The following is a 17,566-nucleotide window of genomic DNA, read 5'->3' as shown; positions in this document are numbered from 1 at the left end:
TGTGCCACCCCTGGGTAGGTGTGTCTCAGGTGTGCAGTGCTGAATGCTGGTTGGATAGGGCAGATTGGTGAGGTGTGGAGTGTTTGAGTGACAGACATGGGAGTATAAAAGGTCTGGATCACCCATTGCTCAGGTCTCTGGGCCATGCGGCTTTGGGATGAGTAACATTGCCTGTGTGAGGTGAGTATATATCTTTCTCTTTCTCTCTCTGTCTTTGTGTCTGTCTGGGTTGGTGGGTGGGTGGGTCAGTGTGTGTCTGTTTGTGTGGGTGGGTCAGTGTGTGTCTGTGTGGGTGAGTGTGTATCTGAACCAAGTCCCAGATCTGGCCTTTGAATCTCCCCACCCAGCACACAAACCCAGGCCCAGGGTCTCTCTCCCCGCCATGGGAGAGGAGATGGAAGGAGGAGTGAGAATCCACCAAGGGAAGTCGGAACCTATGGATTGGTGAGTATGAAACTCTTCAATTTCTCGCCTTACTCTCTCTCCACCCTTTGCCTCTGTCTCCTTCTCTTCCTCTCTCTCTGTGTCTCTCTATCCCTCTCTCTGTGTCTCTCTATCCCTCTCTCTGTGTCTCTCTATCCCTCTCTCTGTGTCTCTCCATCCCTCTCTCTGTGTCTCTCTATCCCTATCTCTGTGTCCCTCTATCCCTCTCTCTGTGTCTCTCTATCCCTCTCTCTCTCTCTGTCTCCATAGGTCTCTCTCTACCTCTCTCTCTCTCTCTCTGCCTCGTTCTCTCTCTGCCTCTTTCTCTCTATACCTCTCTGCTCTCTCTCTGCATCTTTCTCTCTATCCCTCTCTGCCTCTCTCTCTCTCTCTCTCTCTCTCTCTCTGCCTCTTTCCCTGTCTTTCTCTGCCTTTCTCTCTCTCTCTCTCTCTCTCTCTCTTTGCCTCTTTCTCTCTCTCTCTCTCTCCCTCTCACTCTCTCTCTCTCTCTCTCTGCCTCTTTCTCCCTCTCTCTCTCTCTGCCTCTTTCTCTCTCTGCATCTTTCTTTTTCTCTCTCTGTCTCTTTCTCTCTCTCTGTCTCTTTCTTTCTCTCTCTCTGCCCCTTTCTTTCTCTCTCTATGTCTGTTTCTTTCTCTCTCTCTACCCCTTTCTCTCTCTGTCTCTTTCTTTCTCTCATTCTCTGTCTCTCTCTCTCTCTGCCCCTTTCTTTCTCTCTCTATGTCTGTTTCTTTCTCTCTTTCTACCCCTTTCTCTCTCTGTCTCTTTCTTTCTCTCATTCTCTGTCTCTCTCTCTCTCTCTCTGCCCCTTTCTTTCTCTCTCTCTGTCCCTTTCTTTCTCTCTCTCTCTCTCTCTCTCTACCCCTTTCTCTCTCTCTCTCTCTCTCTCTTTCTTTCTCTCTCTCTGCCCCTTTCTTTCTCTCTCTCTGTCTCTCTCTCTCTCTCTCTCTCTCTACCCCTTTCTCTCTCTGCCCCTTTCTCTCTCTCTCTCTGTCTCTGTCTCTCTCTCTCTCTCTGTCTCTCTCTGCCCCTTTCTCTCTCTCTCTCTCTCTCTCTCTGTCCCTTTCTCCCTCTCTCTCTTTCTTTTTCCCCCCCATGCTCTTTTTTTCTAATCCCCCCCCACACTCTTTTTTTATTCCCCCCCCACAGTTTTTTTTTATTCCCCCCCCCACACTCATTTTTTTTATTCCCCCCCCCCACACTCTTTTTTTTATTCCCCCCCACACTCTTTTTTTTATTCCCCCCCCACTCTTTTTTTTTATTCCCCCCCACACTCTTTTTTTATTCCCCCCCACACTCTTTTTTTTATTCCCCCCCCACACTTTTTTTTATTCCCCCCCCACACTCTTTTTTTAAAAACTCCCCCCACGCTTTTTTCTTTCCCCCCCCCCCACACTCTTTTTTTTATTCCCCCCCCACTCTTTTTTTTTATTCCCCCCCACACTCTTTTTTTTATTCCCCCCCCACACTCTTTTTTTTATTCCCCCCCCCACTCTTTTTTTTATTCCCCCCCCCACGCTCTTTTTTTTATTCCCCCCCCCACACTCTTTTTTTTTATTCCCCCCCACACTCTTTTTTTTATTCCCCCCCCCACACTCTTTTTTTTTATTTCCCCCCCCCCACACTCTTTTTTAAAAACTCCCCCCCCCACACTCTTTTTTTTATTCCCCCCCCCACACTCTTTTTTTTTATTCCCCCCCCCCACACTCTTTTTTAAAAACTCCCCCCCCACACTCTTTTTTTTTACTCCCCCCCCCACACTCTTTTTTTAAAAACTCCCCCCACGCTTTTTTCTTTCCCCCCCCCACACTCTTTTTTTATTCCCCCCCCACGCTCTTTTTTTTATTCCCCCCCCACGCTCTTTTTTTTATTCCCCCCCCACACTCTTTTTTTTATTCCCCCCCCACGCTCTTTTTTTAAAAACTCCCCCCACGCTTTTTTCTTTCCCCCCCCCACACTCTTTTTTTTATTCCCCCCCCACACTCTTTTTTTTTATTCCCCCCCCCACACTCTTTTTTTTTATTCCCCCCCCCACACTCTTTTTTTTATTCCCCCCCCACACTCTTTTTTTTTATTCCCCCCCCCACACTCTTTTTTTTTATTCCCCCCCCACACTCTTTTTTTTTATTCCCCCCCCCACACTCTTTTTTTTATTCCCCCCCCACACTCTTTTTTTTATTCCCCCCCCACACTCTTTTTTTTATTCCCCCCCCACACTCTTTTTTTTTATTCCCCCCCCACACTCTTTTTTTTTATTCCCCCCCCACACTCTTTTTTTTTATTCCCCCCCCACGCTCTTTTTTTAAAAACTCCCCCCACGCTTTTTTCTTTCCCCCCCCCCACACTCTTTTTTTTATTCCCCCCCCCACACTCTTTTTTTTATTCCCCCCCCCACGCTCTTTTTTTTATTCCCCCCCCCACACTCTTTTTTTTTATTCCCCCCCCCACACTCTTTTTTAAAAACTCCCCCCCCCCACACTCTTTTTTTTTACTCCCCCCCCCCACACTCTTTTTTTTATTCCCCCCCCATGCTCTTTTTTTAAAAATTCCCCCAACGCTCTTTTTTCTTTCCCCCCCACCCTCTTTTTTCTTTCCCCCCCACGCTCTTTTTTTTTTATACCCCCCCCACCACGCTTTTTTTTTATCCAACCCCCCACGCTCATTTCCCCCCCCCCCAACGCTCTTTCCCCCCCCCCAAACGCTCTTTCTTTCCCCCCCTGTAATTTTCCACCCCCCGGCTCTAATCATTGTCCTGACACTAAAGATCCTCAAACCCATACTGACCCTGAAACTAATACATGGTCTGGAATTAATACTGACCCTGAAACTAATACACGGTCTGGAATTAATACTGACCCTGAAACTAATACACGGTCTGGAATTAATACAGACCCTGAAACTAATACACGGTCTGGAATTAATACAGACCCTGAAACTAATACACGGTCTGGAATTAATACTGACCCTGAAACTAATACACGGTCTGGAATTAATACTGACCCTGAAACTAATACATGGTCTGGAATTAATACTGACCCTGAAACTAATACACGGTCTGGAATTAATACTGACCCTGAAACTAATACACGGTCTGGAATTAATACAGACCCTGAAACTAATACACGGTCTGGAATTAATACTGACCCGGAAACTAATACACGGTCTGGAATTAATACAGACCCTGAAACTAATACACGGTCTGGAATTAATACTGACCCTGAAACTAATACATGGTCTGGAATTAATACTGACCCTGAAACTAATACATGGTCTGGGATTAATACAGACCCTGAAACTAATACACGGTCTGGAATTAATACTGACCCTGAAACTAATACATGGTCTGGGATTAATACAGACCCTGAAACTAATACATGGTCTGGAATTAATACTGACCCTGAATCTAATCCAGGCCCAGAAACCAATGCAGACCCAACACTAATACTGGACCCGGAATTAATAGAGACTATGAAAAAAATGCAGACCTGGATTAAATAATCTAGTTCCAGAATCGAAATCGGGCATTGAAACTAATGGAGCCCCTGAGACTAGGATTCACCATGAAACTCATTTTGGCCCTGATCATTAGACGGTGCCTGAAACTATTACTGAGCCAAAAAATGAATCTGCTCCCTGAAATTACAATGACACAAGGGCAAATACAGACCTTGAAATTTATTCAATCACTGAAACTAACAGAATCCCTCAAATCCAATATTAAACACTGAAACCCACACGGGCCGTGAAATAAATATTCATAGAGGCCATTAAAGTAATACAGACACGATGGGCATGATGCCTCTCCCGCCGATGTATGATTTGTTGGGTGTGAGCTAACAGAGGCCAGCGGAGGCCTGAGGCCTAACAGAAGCCGGGGGCCCTTATGTCTTGGTTAAGGTTGTGCTCAACAGTTTCTTTGTGCCAGAGGCTGATCCTCCTTGGGCGGTAATAAATCAAAAGCAGAAACAAATCCACCCAGCGACAACTGAATCCCCCCCAAACTGATCAAAACCATCAAACAAAGACAGGCCCCCAATCTAATAGAGACCCTGAAAATAATGCAGAATTGATACCGTTAAAGGATAATGATCCAGGCCGTGAATCGAATGCAGACCCTGTGAGTGTTACAGGCCCTGAAACTATCACTGAGTAAGAGTGAGCAGAGATAAGAGAGGCAGGAAGAGGTGGAGGGATTGAACTCGATGGGATTAGATTGGGCTCTCTGCAGCACCGTGTCTCAACCTGGATCCCCCTGAGTAAAACCCCCATTCCCCAAACCCCCCCACCCCAACCGACACTGAACCCAATCGTCGGTGTGAAAATTCCACACGTCCTTTCTCCGGGTATAAGAATGAGCGACAAAGGCACGGACACATTTTTATTATTTTTCTCTCCGGTTACAGCTCTTGTCCGAGGATTCCTCGCGGCAAATCGATTCTCTCTCTGCATCGTCCGAGCTGCAGCTGCCAAATCCATTCTCCTTGGGGGGGAGAGGGAAAGAGAGAGAGAGAAATGGAAATTGATTAAAATAAAGCACAGAATTTTAAAACACAAGACACAGCAAGATCCCAGGGCTCTTCTCACTCGCTCACAACCACAATCTCAATCAAAAGAGGGAGGTGGGCGTGTGGGGCCTTTACTCTGAGGCTGGGGCTGTGACTAAACACTGGAGACCACCCCAGTGCCTCCCCTGTCCCCCCAACTCCCAGAGGCTGCGTCTCTCCCTCTGTGTGTAACCTGCCAGCTCCAGCTGTTTTACTGCCTCATTGTAAAAACCACACAAACACTGATCATTCCCCTCTCGCCGTCCCTCTCCCATTCACTGTCCTCACCCCCTCTACCTGCTCACTCCAGGGCTGCTGCTGTTTGCACACTAAATATTCACATTGCACTTTCCGATTCTAACACTGTCACCTCTCCCTCTCCCTCTGTCTCTCTCCCCCTCCCTCTATACCTATCTAGCCTCCTCTCTATCTCTGCTCATCTTTACCTCTCTAATCTGTCGCTATCTCTGTTCCTTTTCTTTACCTCAGGATCAATCTTGACTGAAATGCGCTCAGAAAAGCTTCTTTCTGACCATTTGAAATAATGATGCACTGTGGCCATGTTTTATATTTATCCAGGGTTTACTGAGAGAAATGACAGGGGGGGCGGCGGGAAATGGGAGCAATCCTCAATCAGCCCGTCACTGAACTGAATTCAGGGGGAGGGCAGCCACAGGGTTGCAGTGCAGGACAGGCTGCAGGTTGGACACGCACAGCAAGATCCCACAAGCAAGGTGATATTAGCCAGGTATCCTTCCGCCACCCCCTATTCCCAGAAAATCTTCCTCTTTAAAACTGGGCCCGGGGTTGGGAACTAATTGATTTACAAAATATATGAAAACTTCAGAGAAATCAGTGATGGGGATTCAAGCCCCCACCCTCCCTCCCCCCCAGTCCAATTCATCATCTGGCCTTCCACACAGGAAATAGAACAATAAATAAACAACATAAAACTAACAGGCCTTTACGCAGCCTCACATTTAGAAATTCAATTCCAGGACCTCCGAAAGTCAACACATCAATGTTTACAATTGCAGCGCACAGCAGGATCCCACAAACAGCCCCACGAGGGACATGGACTGGACAAACCCCAGATCCTGTCTGTCTCTCTCCCTCATGACCGTCCCCTCCCACCATCTGTTAACCTCCCCACTCAATAGTTCCCTCAATCTTTCCTCTTTCCCACCTCTCTCTCTCCCTCCCTCCCTCTCTCCCTCTGTCTCTCTCTCTCTGTTTCTCCCATGCCAGAATATAGAGGCAGAGAGAGAGAAAACCACAGTCAGGGCCTCAATAAACTCAATTCAAAATGATTAAAATAAAGCAAACATTACTGAAACAAAAAAGACACAGCAAGATCCCAGGGCTCTTCTCACTCACTTACATCCACAATCTTGGAGGGGCGGTGGAGTGGGGGTAGAGGCATCATTTAGTAAACACACCCCCTGTTAGTAAACACAGACAATGGGAACAGATTTGAAATGAGATGACGGTGTAAATGCCTCGTGACCAGCCCTCTCCCTCTGTGTGTAACCTGCCAGCTCCAGCTGTTTTACTGCCTGATTGTAACCTCCCCATGATCTCACCCTCTTTCCCTTTAACCCTCCCGTGATCTCATTCCCTGTCCCTTTAACCTCCCCGTGATCTCACCCTCTGTCCCTATAACATCCCCGTGATCTCACTCTCTGTCCCTTTAACCTCCACGTGATCTCACTCTCTGTCCCTTTAACCTCACCGTGATCTCACTCTCTGCCCCTTTAACCTCCCCGTGATCTCACTCTCTGTCCCTTTAACCTCGCTTTGATCAAACTCTCTGTCCCTTTTACCTCCCCGTGATCTCACTGTCTGTCCCTTTAACCTCCCCGTGATCTCACTGTCTGTCCCTTTAACGTCCCCGTGATCTCACACTCTGTCCCTTTAACCTCGCCGTGATCTCACTCTCTGTCCCTTTAACCTTCCCGTGATCTCACTCTCTATCCCTTTAACTCCCCGTGATCTCACTCTCTGTCCCTTTAACCTTCCCGTGATCTCACTCTCTGTCCATTTAACATCCCCGTGATCTCACTCTCTGTTCCTTTAACCTCACCGTGATCTCACTCTGTGTACGTTTAACCTCCCCGTCATCTAACACTCTGGCCCTTTAACCGCCCAGTGATCTCACTCTCTGTCTCTTTAACCTCCCCATTTTCTCAATCTCTGGCCTTTTAACCTCCCCTTAACTCACTCTCTGTCCCTTTAACCTCCCCGTGATCGCAATCTCTGTCCCTTTAACAGTCCCTGTTCTCACTTTCTGTCCTTTTGACTGTCCCCGATCTCAATCTCTGTCCCTATAACATCCCCGTGATCTCAGGGGGAGGGCAGCCACAGGGTTGCAGTGCAGGACAGGCTGCAATTTGGACACGCACAGCAAGATCCCACAAGCAAGGTGATGTTAGCCAGGTATCCTTCCGCCACCCCCTATTCCCAGAAAATCTTCCTCTTTAAAACTGGGCCCGGGGTTGGGAACTAATTGATTTACAAATTATATGAAAACTTCAGAGAAATCAGTGACGGGGATTCAAGCCCCCAACCTCCCTCCCCCCCAGTCCAATTCATCATCTGGCCTTCCACACAGGAAATAGAACAATAAATAAACAACATAAAAATAACAGGCCTTTACGCAGCCTCACATTTAGAAATTCAATTACAGGACCTCCGAAAGTCAACACATCAATGTTTACAATTGCAGCGCACAGCAGGATCCCACAAACAGCCCCATGAGGGACATGGACTGGACAAACCCCAGATCCTGTCTGTCTCTCTCCCTCATAACCGTCGCCTCCCACCATCTGTTAACCTCCCCACTCAATAGTTCCCTCAATCTTTCCTCTTTCCCTCCTCTCTCTCTCCCTCCCTCCCTCTCTCCCTCTCTCTCTCTCTCTGTTTCTCCCATGCCAGAATATAGAGGCAGAGAGAGAGAAAACCACAGTCAGGGCCTCAATAAACTCAATTCAAAATGATTAAAATAAAGCAAACATTACTGAAACAAAAAAGACACAGCAAGATCCCAGGGCTCTTCTCACTCACTTACATCCACAATCTCAGAGGGGCGGTGGAGTGGGGGTAGAGGCATCATTTAGTAAACACACCCCCTGTTAGTAAACACAGACAAAGGGAACAGATTTGAAATGAGATGACGGTGTAAATGCCTCGTGACCAGCCCTCTCCCTCTGTGTGTAACCTGCGAGCTCCAGCTGTTTTACTGCCTGATTGTACATAACACACAAACACTGATCATCCCCACCTCACCGTCCCTCTCCCATTCACTGTCCTCACCCCCTCTACCTGCTCACTCCAGGGCTGCTGCTGTTTGCACACTAAATATTCACATTGCACTTTCCGATTCTAACACTGTCACCTCTCCCTCTCCCTCTGTCTCTCTCCCCCTCCCTCTGTACCTATCCAGCCCACCCCATCCCTGCTCATCTTTCCCTCTCTCTCTCTCTCTCTCTCCCGCTTGATAATCTGTCGCTATCTCTGTTCTTTTCCCCTTCCTCAGGATGGAACTTGATTGAAAAACACTCTGAAAAGTCTCTGTCTGACCATTTGAAATAATGATGCACTGTGGCCATGTTTTACATTTATCGATGATTTACGGAGAGAAATGGGGGTGGGGGGTGGTGGGAAATGGGAACAATCCTCAATCAGCCCGTCAGTAAACTGAACTCGGGGAGGGTAACCATGGTTGCAGTGCAGGCCAGACAAGCACAGCAAGATCCCACAAGCCAGGTGATGTTAGCCAGGTATCCTTCCTTCCCTCACCCCCAGAAAAGTCTAATCTACCTCTTTTAAACTGGGGTCGGCTGGGTGGAACTGATTGTATTGCAACTTTTTGAAGGCTTGAGAGAAATCACTGGAATTAAACCCCCCACTCCCCACCCCTGTCCAATTCCTCATCTGGCCTTCAACACAGGGAATTATAACAATAAACAAACAATATCAAACTAACAAGCACAGCCTCACATTTAGACATTCCATTCAAGAAGCTCAAACATTCGAAAATCAATGTTTAAAATAGCAGTGCACAGCAGGATCCCACAAACAGCCCCACGAGGGATATAACCATAAGACATAGGAGCAGAAATTAGGCCATTTGGCCCATCGAGTCTGCTCCGCCATTCAATCATGGCTGATAAGTTTCTCAACCCCATTCTCCCGCCTTCTCCCCATAATCTTTGATCCCCTTATCAAGCAAGAACCTATCTATCTCTGTCTTAAATACATTCAATGACCTGGCCGCAACAGCCTTCTGTGGCAACGAATTCCATAGATTCACCACTCTCTAGCTAAAGAATTTTCTCCTCATCTCTGTTCTAAAAGGTTTTCCCTTTACTCTGAGGCTGTGTCCTCGGGTCCTGGTCTCTCCTGCTAATGGAAACATCTTCCCCACGTCCACTCTATCCAGGCCTTTCAGTATTCTGTGAGTTTCAATCAGATCCCCCCTCATCCTTCTAAACACCATCGAGTATAGACCCAGAGTCCTCAAACATTCCTCATATGTTAAGCCTTTCATTCCTGGTATCGTTCTCGTGAACCTCCTCTGGACCCTCTCCAGGGCCAGCACATCCTTCCTGAGATACGGGGCCCAAAATTGCTCCCAATATTCTAAATGTGGTCTGACCAGAACCTTATAAAGCCTCTGCAGCAAATTCCCTGCTTTTATATTCTAGTACTCTCGAAATAAATGCCAACATTGCATTTGCCTTCCTAACTACCGACTCAACCTGCAAGTTAACCTTAAGAGAATCCTGGACTCGGACTCCCAAGTCCCTTTGCGCTCCAGATTTCTGAATTCTCTCCCCATTTAGAAAATAGTCTATGCCTCTATTCTTGCTACCAAAGTGCATGACCTCACACTTCCCCACGTCCAACCAGGCTGCAGGTTGCATACGCACAGCAAGATCCCACAAGCAAGGTGATGTTAGCCAGGTATCCTTCCCCCACCCCCTATTCCCAGAAAATCTTCCTCTTTAAAACTGGGCCCGGGGTTGGGAACTAATTGCTTTACAAAACATATGAAAAGTTCAGGGAAATCAGTGATGGGAATTCAACACGGGAAATAGAACAATAAATAAACAACATAAAAATAACAGGCCTTTACGCAGCCTCACATTTAGAAATTCAATTCCAGGACCTCCGAAAGTCAACACATCAATGTTTACAATTGCAGCGCACAGCAGGATCCCACAAACAGCCCCACGAGGGACATGGACTGGACAAACCCCAGATGCTGTCTGTCTCTCTCCCTCATAACCGTCCCCTCCCACCATCTGTTAACCTCCCACTCAATAGTTCCCTCAATCTTTCCTCTTTCCCACCTCTCTCTCTCTCCCTCCCTCCCTCTCTCCCTCTGTCTCTCTCTGTTTCTCCCATGCCAGAATATGGAGAGGCAGAGAGAGAGAAATCCACAGTCAGGGCCTCAATAAACTCAATTTAAAATGCTTCCCGCACATTTCATTCAAGCCTCAATTCATCGCAGTGTCTAATACAGCAGCATTATTCGGGGAAACAGCCTCACTTGAACAAGTTTCACTTCAGGCCCTCCCGCCTGCTTCACCAGTCGGGGAATTCATTTTCAAAGTGTGCTCCCCGGTGGTCATTTGGGAAAACCTGTTTGGTATTTGCGCACAGAAAGATCCCACACACTGCAGTGCGCTCACAGTCAGATCAGATTGGTTTAGACTGAGAATTGATGGAAAAGGAAAGGGCAGAGAAATATCTTGAAACAAACTGGCACAGATTGGCCCCTCAGTGACACAGTTTCTTTTCACTAATCCAAACTTCTGGGAGGCTGGGAGTGAGGGTCTTTTCTCCAGAGGCTGGGAGCTGGGCAGTGACTGCACGCCGGAGACCCCCAGATCCTCGTCTCTCCCCTCCCTGTCCCTCTCTCTCCCTGTTTCCCTCCCCCTCCCCTTTCTCTCTCCCTCCCTCCCTGATAACTCACAATCGAGAGAGAGAGAGAGAGAGAGACAGCAGGAAAACGCACAATCACATCCTCAATCAAATGGATTCAAGAGGCTGCTGCACATTTTGTTTCACCGTCACATTCATGGCCTGAAACACGGGCCTTTATTGGGGAGTTCAGCCAATGCACAGACCCTCCCGAGGGGCCTGAATAGAGGCCGTGAATTGGGCCTAGTCGCAGAGGCTGCATTAAAGCTCAGGGACAGGAAGAGGCCCCAGTCTAACAGAACATTCCTCTCCCTCCACAGCTCAGCCCAAACCTCACAGGCAGGGCTGGAAGGAGTGAGAAGGAAATGGGACCCACTCCCCCTTAACCCCCCCAATTCAAATATCGACAAATCACATTATGACTTTCCTGTCAGTTTACTACAAGATGAAGCAGAGAAAGAAATGTCTGGAAAGAGAGAGGGAGAGCGAAAGCTGGAGTGACAGAGACAGGGAAATGCCACCCCCTCCCCCATAAACGTCGTGTGTTCCCTGTTGCAGTTCAGGAAAAGCTGCAGGCCGTTTCTGCACAGGGGGATCCCACAGGCAGCAATGTAATGCTATCCTGATGGGAACAGGGAGAAACATTTCCTTCCCCAGCCTCATGCCTGCTGTAACCCTCCCTCTTCCCTCTCTCCCACCCCCCGGGCACCATGTGTGCTCGGAGTCCGGACTGGGAGCTGGGCAGAGTCTACACATTGGAGACCCCCAGATCCTGTGTCTATTCACACCCCCTCCTCTTGTTTTGCAATCTCAGCCCCTCTGTTTCACCTCACTCACTCCCCCCTTACTCTCTCTCTCTCTCTTCCCCCATTGGAGAGACCGAGGGGGAGAGAGGAGACTGAGAATTTGACAGTCAGAGATCGGTGAAGTGAATTAAATTGGCTGCCGGGCCTTTACCTTTCACCGTGACATGAATTGCTCTCAGACACGGGCCCTGTGCTCTTGGTGAATTAGACCCGGGTACAAGTTCCGGCCTTTTTAATTCCCCGCCCCTGTGAGTGCTGGATAGAAAGGGCACTCTGTAAAGTTCCTGTCTCACCATCGACAAAAATCCACACCACACTGGCCATCTTTTACATTTATAGTTCCACAATCACATCCCCCAGTCAATCAAATAGTTACTAGAGTTGCAACTAAGACAATTTGCACAGCAGGATCCCACGAGCGGTCCCACAATGGAGGGGGAGACCCCCAGACCCTGTGTCTCCTTCCCCTGCCCCCGAGGCCCCAACATCCCCACCCCCTCTCTGTCGAAGTCTCCCTCATTCTGTTCCTCTTTCTCTCTCTCTGCCCCCATCACTCCTCCCTCTGCACCCACCTCTCTCTCTGCCCCCATGTGTACACAGCAAGATCCCACTCCCCACCTGCTCATGACCGGTTAAAAATGTATTGGCTGAGGATAGCGGGACAGTGAGTGGGGAATGGGCCTCACCCCCTCTCTCTCTACCGTCCCAACACCCTCCCCCACCCCCAATCAAAGTAACGACAAATCACATTGGTGTTTTTATACATTTTATTGAAAGATGAATTATGGACAGAATTGGCTGGAGAGAGAGAGGGAGAGAGGGAACAAGCTGGAGAGACAGAGACTGGGGGCTGCTCTCTCCCCACCCTCACCACCAGCCCGCACCCTCAGATCTACATTAAACTCAATTGAAATGGCTGCTGCCGCTTGCATTTAACCCAGGAAAGCCCGTGGCCCGGCCTGTCTAACACACACCGACATGACTCTGGGGGGTGAGAAGAAGCCTTCGCACAGGCTCCAGGTTCTCATTTCAGGCCCTCTCCCTCTCCCTCTCTCTCTCTCTCTCTGTGTGTCCGACTGCTTCACCCTCCATGAACCCATTTCTATCAAGTGTGGTCACTGTTGCAGTTCAGGAAAGGCTGGCGGCCTCTTTGTTTTATTTTTTTACACAGCAGGATCCCATGACTTTCCCTATCTCCACACCTGCTGAGAAAGCTTCTCCCTCCCCGTCATCCCCGTGGGAATTCCCCAGTCTGGGGGCCATCCCCTCAGTTCCCTCCCTCCCCACCACCACAACCCCCTGAAAGGGCTGAAACTCAAACTGGGGAGCAGCTGGATTCTCTCAGGAGACATTTTCAAATCACTGCCTCGGGATTTCAGTTGGGGTCAAATCCCACTTTCTGGAAGGCCCTGACTGGGAGCTGGGCAGTGACTGCACACGAGAAGCCCTCTCTCTCTCCCCCCGGACCCAGTGTCTTCTCACCTACCCACATCATCTCCGCTCTGTTTTGTTATCTCTCCCCCTCTTTCCCCTGACCTCTCCTTTCTCTCTCTCTCATGTGGGGAAAGGCCACAGGCCCCTGTGGGCACAGCAAGATCAGGAGGATGGAGAGAGAGAGAGAAATCCACACACAGAAGCTGCGTAAACTGAATTAAAATGGTTCCCCCTGTCCCACCCATCAGTCTCCAGAAGGTGCTAAACTCCCTCTCTTATTTTGGAATTATAACAAGCCTCTAAATAGCTTCAGGTTTCAGATTTTCAATCTCCTCTTTGTCACACACCAAAGGGTTAATGTGTTTGTGACTAATCGCAAGGCCAGGATATTTTAACCCCTGGCTTTCAAAATCCAGCACCCCATCATCTAACAGAAACCGCTTCATCGATGCACCAAAAACCAGGGTCCCTCCCAGATTAAAATTAAACCTCGGGGTCATAAAGAGACACAACTCACGTGGGTGGGTGGGGGGTGTGGAACAGGCCTGAGTCCATCCATCCAAGCTGGGGAAAAGCTCCTGCCCATGGATTCATAGTCACATTGCAGTCTTCAAACTCCAAATTCCTGGGGAAAAGAGAGAGAGAAAAGAATTGTCTAAAACACAAAGCAAGAACATTTCTAAACAAAATAGCACAGCAAGAGCCCAGGATTAAACACCCCCCTCCTCCCCTCCCCTCCCCTTCACAATTACACAATCTCTTAGCAACATCCAAATACAAAAATATCTCAGTTATAAACCAGAGGCTAAAACAGATTGAGAGACCTTTCCCATCCCCTGTGTTTCTCTCTGTATCTCTCTTCCTATCTCACTCACATCTCTGTCCCCCTCAATCTCTCTCTATCTCTCTCTGTCTCTCAGAGATGAAAATTAAACCTCGATTGGGGAAATAAACAGACACAACTCATGTGGGTGAAGCCTGTGGACCAGGCCTCAGACTATCCCTCTCTGGAAGAAGCTCCTTGTCCTTGTCCCAGACTTTCCCTCTATGGATCCTCACCTTCCAGTTTTCAGAATACAAATTTCTCAGGAGAAAAAGAGGTAAAATTGGTTAAAAAGACAAAAGCAAGGACATTTAACTGCATAAATTGAATTAAAATGGTTCCCTTTGTCACCCCGTCAGTCTCCAGAAGGTGCTAAACTCCCTGTTTCAGTTTGGGAAGGGGCTGCACATTCCTTTGGGACACTTTTTAAAATTACCATCCCAGGATTTAATTTAAAATCTCATTCTATCTCAGAGGATGTGAGTGGAGGTGGCTTGTGACTACACACTGGAGACCATCAGACCCTGTCTCTCTTTCCCACACCCCCTCCTGTTTTTACACCTCCACTCGCGTCGGCTTCCCTCTCTCTCTGTTTCAATCACTCCCTCCCTTTTCTCTCTCTGCTCCCGTCTCTCACATTCAGGGTAAAGATGGATGCTCCTATCTAGGCCCTTGTCCCTGTCCTCTCTTTCTCCATCCCTCTTTCTCGCTCGTTCTCTCTGTCCATCTTTCTATTTTCCTTCCCTCTGTCTCATGTGCTCTGCATTGAAATGAGAGAAGAAATGTTCCTGTCTCCCCATTTTAAATAATGACAAATCACATTGCTGTTTCTGGTCAGTTTTTGTTGATTAAATTTTAAAATGGGCACAACGAGAGCTGGAGAAAGAGAGAGAGAGAGAGAAAAGCTGGAGGGAGAAAGACACAGAAAATCACACAGGTAAAACTAAAGTCAGAATGTCAGTAAACTGAACAGTAGTGGCCCCTGTGAATCTGATTGAACAGTTTCCACTTCATCGCACTGTCTCCCCACCTGTCTTATTTTGCAATTATAACAAGCTTTTAAACAGCTTCAGATTTCAGATTTTTAATCTCCTCTTTGTCACACACCAAAGGGTTAATGTGTTTGTGACTAATCGCAAGTCCGGGATATTGTAACCCCAGGGTTTCAAAATCCAGCACCCCATCATCTAACAGAAACCGCTTCATCGATGCACCAAAAACCAGGGTCCCTCCGAGATTAAAATTAAACCTCGGGGTCATAAAGAGACACAACTCACGTGGGTGGGTGGGGAGGTGTGGAACAGGCCTGAGACCATCCATCCAAGCTGGGGAAAAGCTCCTGCCCATGGATTCATAGTCACATTGCAGTCTTCAAACTCCAAATTCCTGGGGAAAAGAGAGAGGGAAAAGAATTAACTAAATACACAAAGCAAGAACATTTCTAAACAAAATAGCACAGCAAGAGCCCAGGATTGCACCCCCCCTCCTCCCCTCCCCTTCACAGTTACACAATCTCTTAGCAACATCCAAATACAAAAATATCCCAGTTATAAACCAGAGGCTAAAACAGATTGAGAGACCTTTCCCATCCCCTGTGTTTCTCTCTGTATCTCTCTTCCTATCTCACTCACATCTCTGTCCCCCTCACTAACTTACTCTCACTCTGTGTCTCAGAGATGGAAATTAAACCTCGATTGGGGTAAGAAACAGACACAACTCACGTGGGTGAAGCCTGTGGACCAGGCCTCAGTCTATCCCCCTCCCTCCGCACCCTCTTCTCTCTCTGACCCCATCACCCCTCCCTCCGCACTCTCCTTTCCCTCAACTTTTATTTTGAAAGTGTTGTCACTGTTGTGGGGGGGCAAGGAACAGGGCGGGGGGGGGGCGGTAGAGACCATGTGTACACAGCAAGATCCCACTCCCCACCTGCTCATGACCAGTTAAAAATGTATTGGCTGAGGATAGCGGGACAGTGAGTGGGGAATGGGCCTCACCCCCTCTCTCTCCCCCACCCCCAACACCCTCCCCCACCCCCAATTAAAGTAACGACAAATTACATTGGTTTTCTTATACATTTTATAGAAAGATGAATTATGGACAGAATTGGCTGGAGAGAGAGAGGGAGAGAGGGAACAAGCTATAGAGACAGAGACTGGGGCTGATCTCTCCCCACCCTCACCACCAGCCCGCACCCTCAGATCTACATTAAACTCAATTGAAATGGCTGCTGCCCCTTCCATTTAACCCAGGAAAGCCCGTGGCCCGGCCTGTCTAACACACACCGACATGACTCTGGGGGGTGAGAAGAAGCCTTCGCACAGGCTCCAGGTTCTCATTTCAGGCCCTCTCCCTCTCCCTCTCTCTCTCTCTCTGTGTCCGACTGCTTCACCCTCCATGAACCCATTTCTATCAAGTGTGGTCACTGATGCAGTTCAGGAAAGGCTGGCGGCCTCTTTGTTTTATTTTTTTACACAGCAGGATCCCATGACTTTCCCTATCTCCACACCTGCTGAGAAAGCTTCTCCCTCCCCGTCTTCCCCATGGGAGTTCCCCAGTCTGGGGGCCATCCCCTCAGTCCCCTCCCTCCCCACCACCACAACCCCCTGAAAGGGCTGAAACTCAAACTGGGGAGCAGCTGGATTCTCTCAGGAGACATTTTCAAATCACTGCCTCGGGATTTCAGTTGGGGTCAAATCCCACTTTCTGGAAGGCCCTGGCTGGGAGCTGGGCAGTGACTGCACACGAGGAGCCCTCTCTCTCTCCCCCCGGACCCTGTGTCTTCTCACCTACCCACACCAACTCCGCTCTGTTTTGTTATCTCTCCCCTCTTTCCCCTGACCTCTCCTTTCTCTCTCTCTCATGTGGGGAAAGGCCACAGGCCCCTGTGGGCGCAGCAAGATCAGGAGGATGGAGAGAGAGAGAGAAATCCACACACAGAAGCTGCGTAAACTGTATTAAAATGGTTCCCCCTGTCCTCCCATCAGTCTCCAGAAGGTGCTAAACTCACTGTCTTATTTTGGAATTATAACAAGCTTCTAAACAGCCTCAGGTTTCAGATTTTTAATCTCCTCTTTGTCACACACCAAAGGGTTAATGTGTTTGTGACTAATCGCAAGGCCGGGATATTTTAACCCCAGGCTTTCAAAATCCAGCACCCCATCATCTAACAGAAACCGCTTCATCGATGAACCAAAAACCAGGGTCCCTCCCAGAGTAAAATTAAACCTCGGAGTCATAAAGAGACACAACTCACGTGGGTGGGTGGGTGGGGGGGTGTGGAACAGGCCTGAGTCCATCCATCCAAGCTGGGGAAAAGCTCCTGCTCATGGATTCATAGTCACATTGCAGTCTTCAAACTCCTAATTCCAGGGGAAAAGAGAGAGGGAAAAGAATTGTCTAAAACACTAAGCAAGATCATTTCTAAACAAAATAGCACAGCAAGAGCCCATCCACCCCCACCCCCACCCCCTCTTTCACAGTTACACAACCTCTTAGCAACATCCAAATACAAAAATATCTCAGTTATAAACCAGAGGCTAAAACAGATTGAGAGACCTTTCCCATCCCTTGTGTTTCTCTCTGTATCTCT

At 48.3% G+C, this 17,566-nt stretch overlaps 1 long non-coding RNA gene across 1 annotated transcript; it reads right to left on the bottom strand.

Moving 5' to 3' along the window:
• Positions 1–4,805: 4,805 nt before the first annotated feature.
• Positions 4,806–17,336, bottom strand: LOC144672839 (uncharacterized). The gene is made up of 4 exons (XR_013574189.1): positions 17,231–17,336; positions 15,255–15,363; positions 13,672–13,779; positions 4,806–4,922 (listed from the first exon to the last, which is right to left on the bottom strand). It is a non-coding gene; the product is annotated as an uncharacterized LOC144672839 (long non-coding RNA).
• Positions 17,337–17,566: the final 230 nt, after the last annotated feature.

The sequence above is a fragment of the Cetorhinus maximus genome, unplaced genomic scaffold (genome assembly GCF_964194155.1).
Source record: "Cetorhinus maximus unplaced genomic scaffold, sCetMax3.hap1.1 HAP1_SCAFFOLD_94, whole genome shotgun sequence".
Lineage (NCBI taxonomy): Eukaryota > Metazoa > Chordata > Chondrichthyes > Lamniformes > Cetorhinidae > Cetorhinus > Cetorhinus maximus.
The sequence above is the reverse complement of the archived record's forward strand: the minus strand, read 5'-3'. Positions and strand labels throughout refer to the sequence as shown.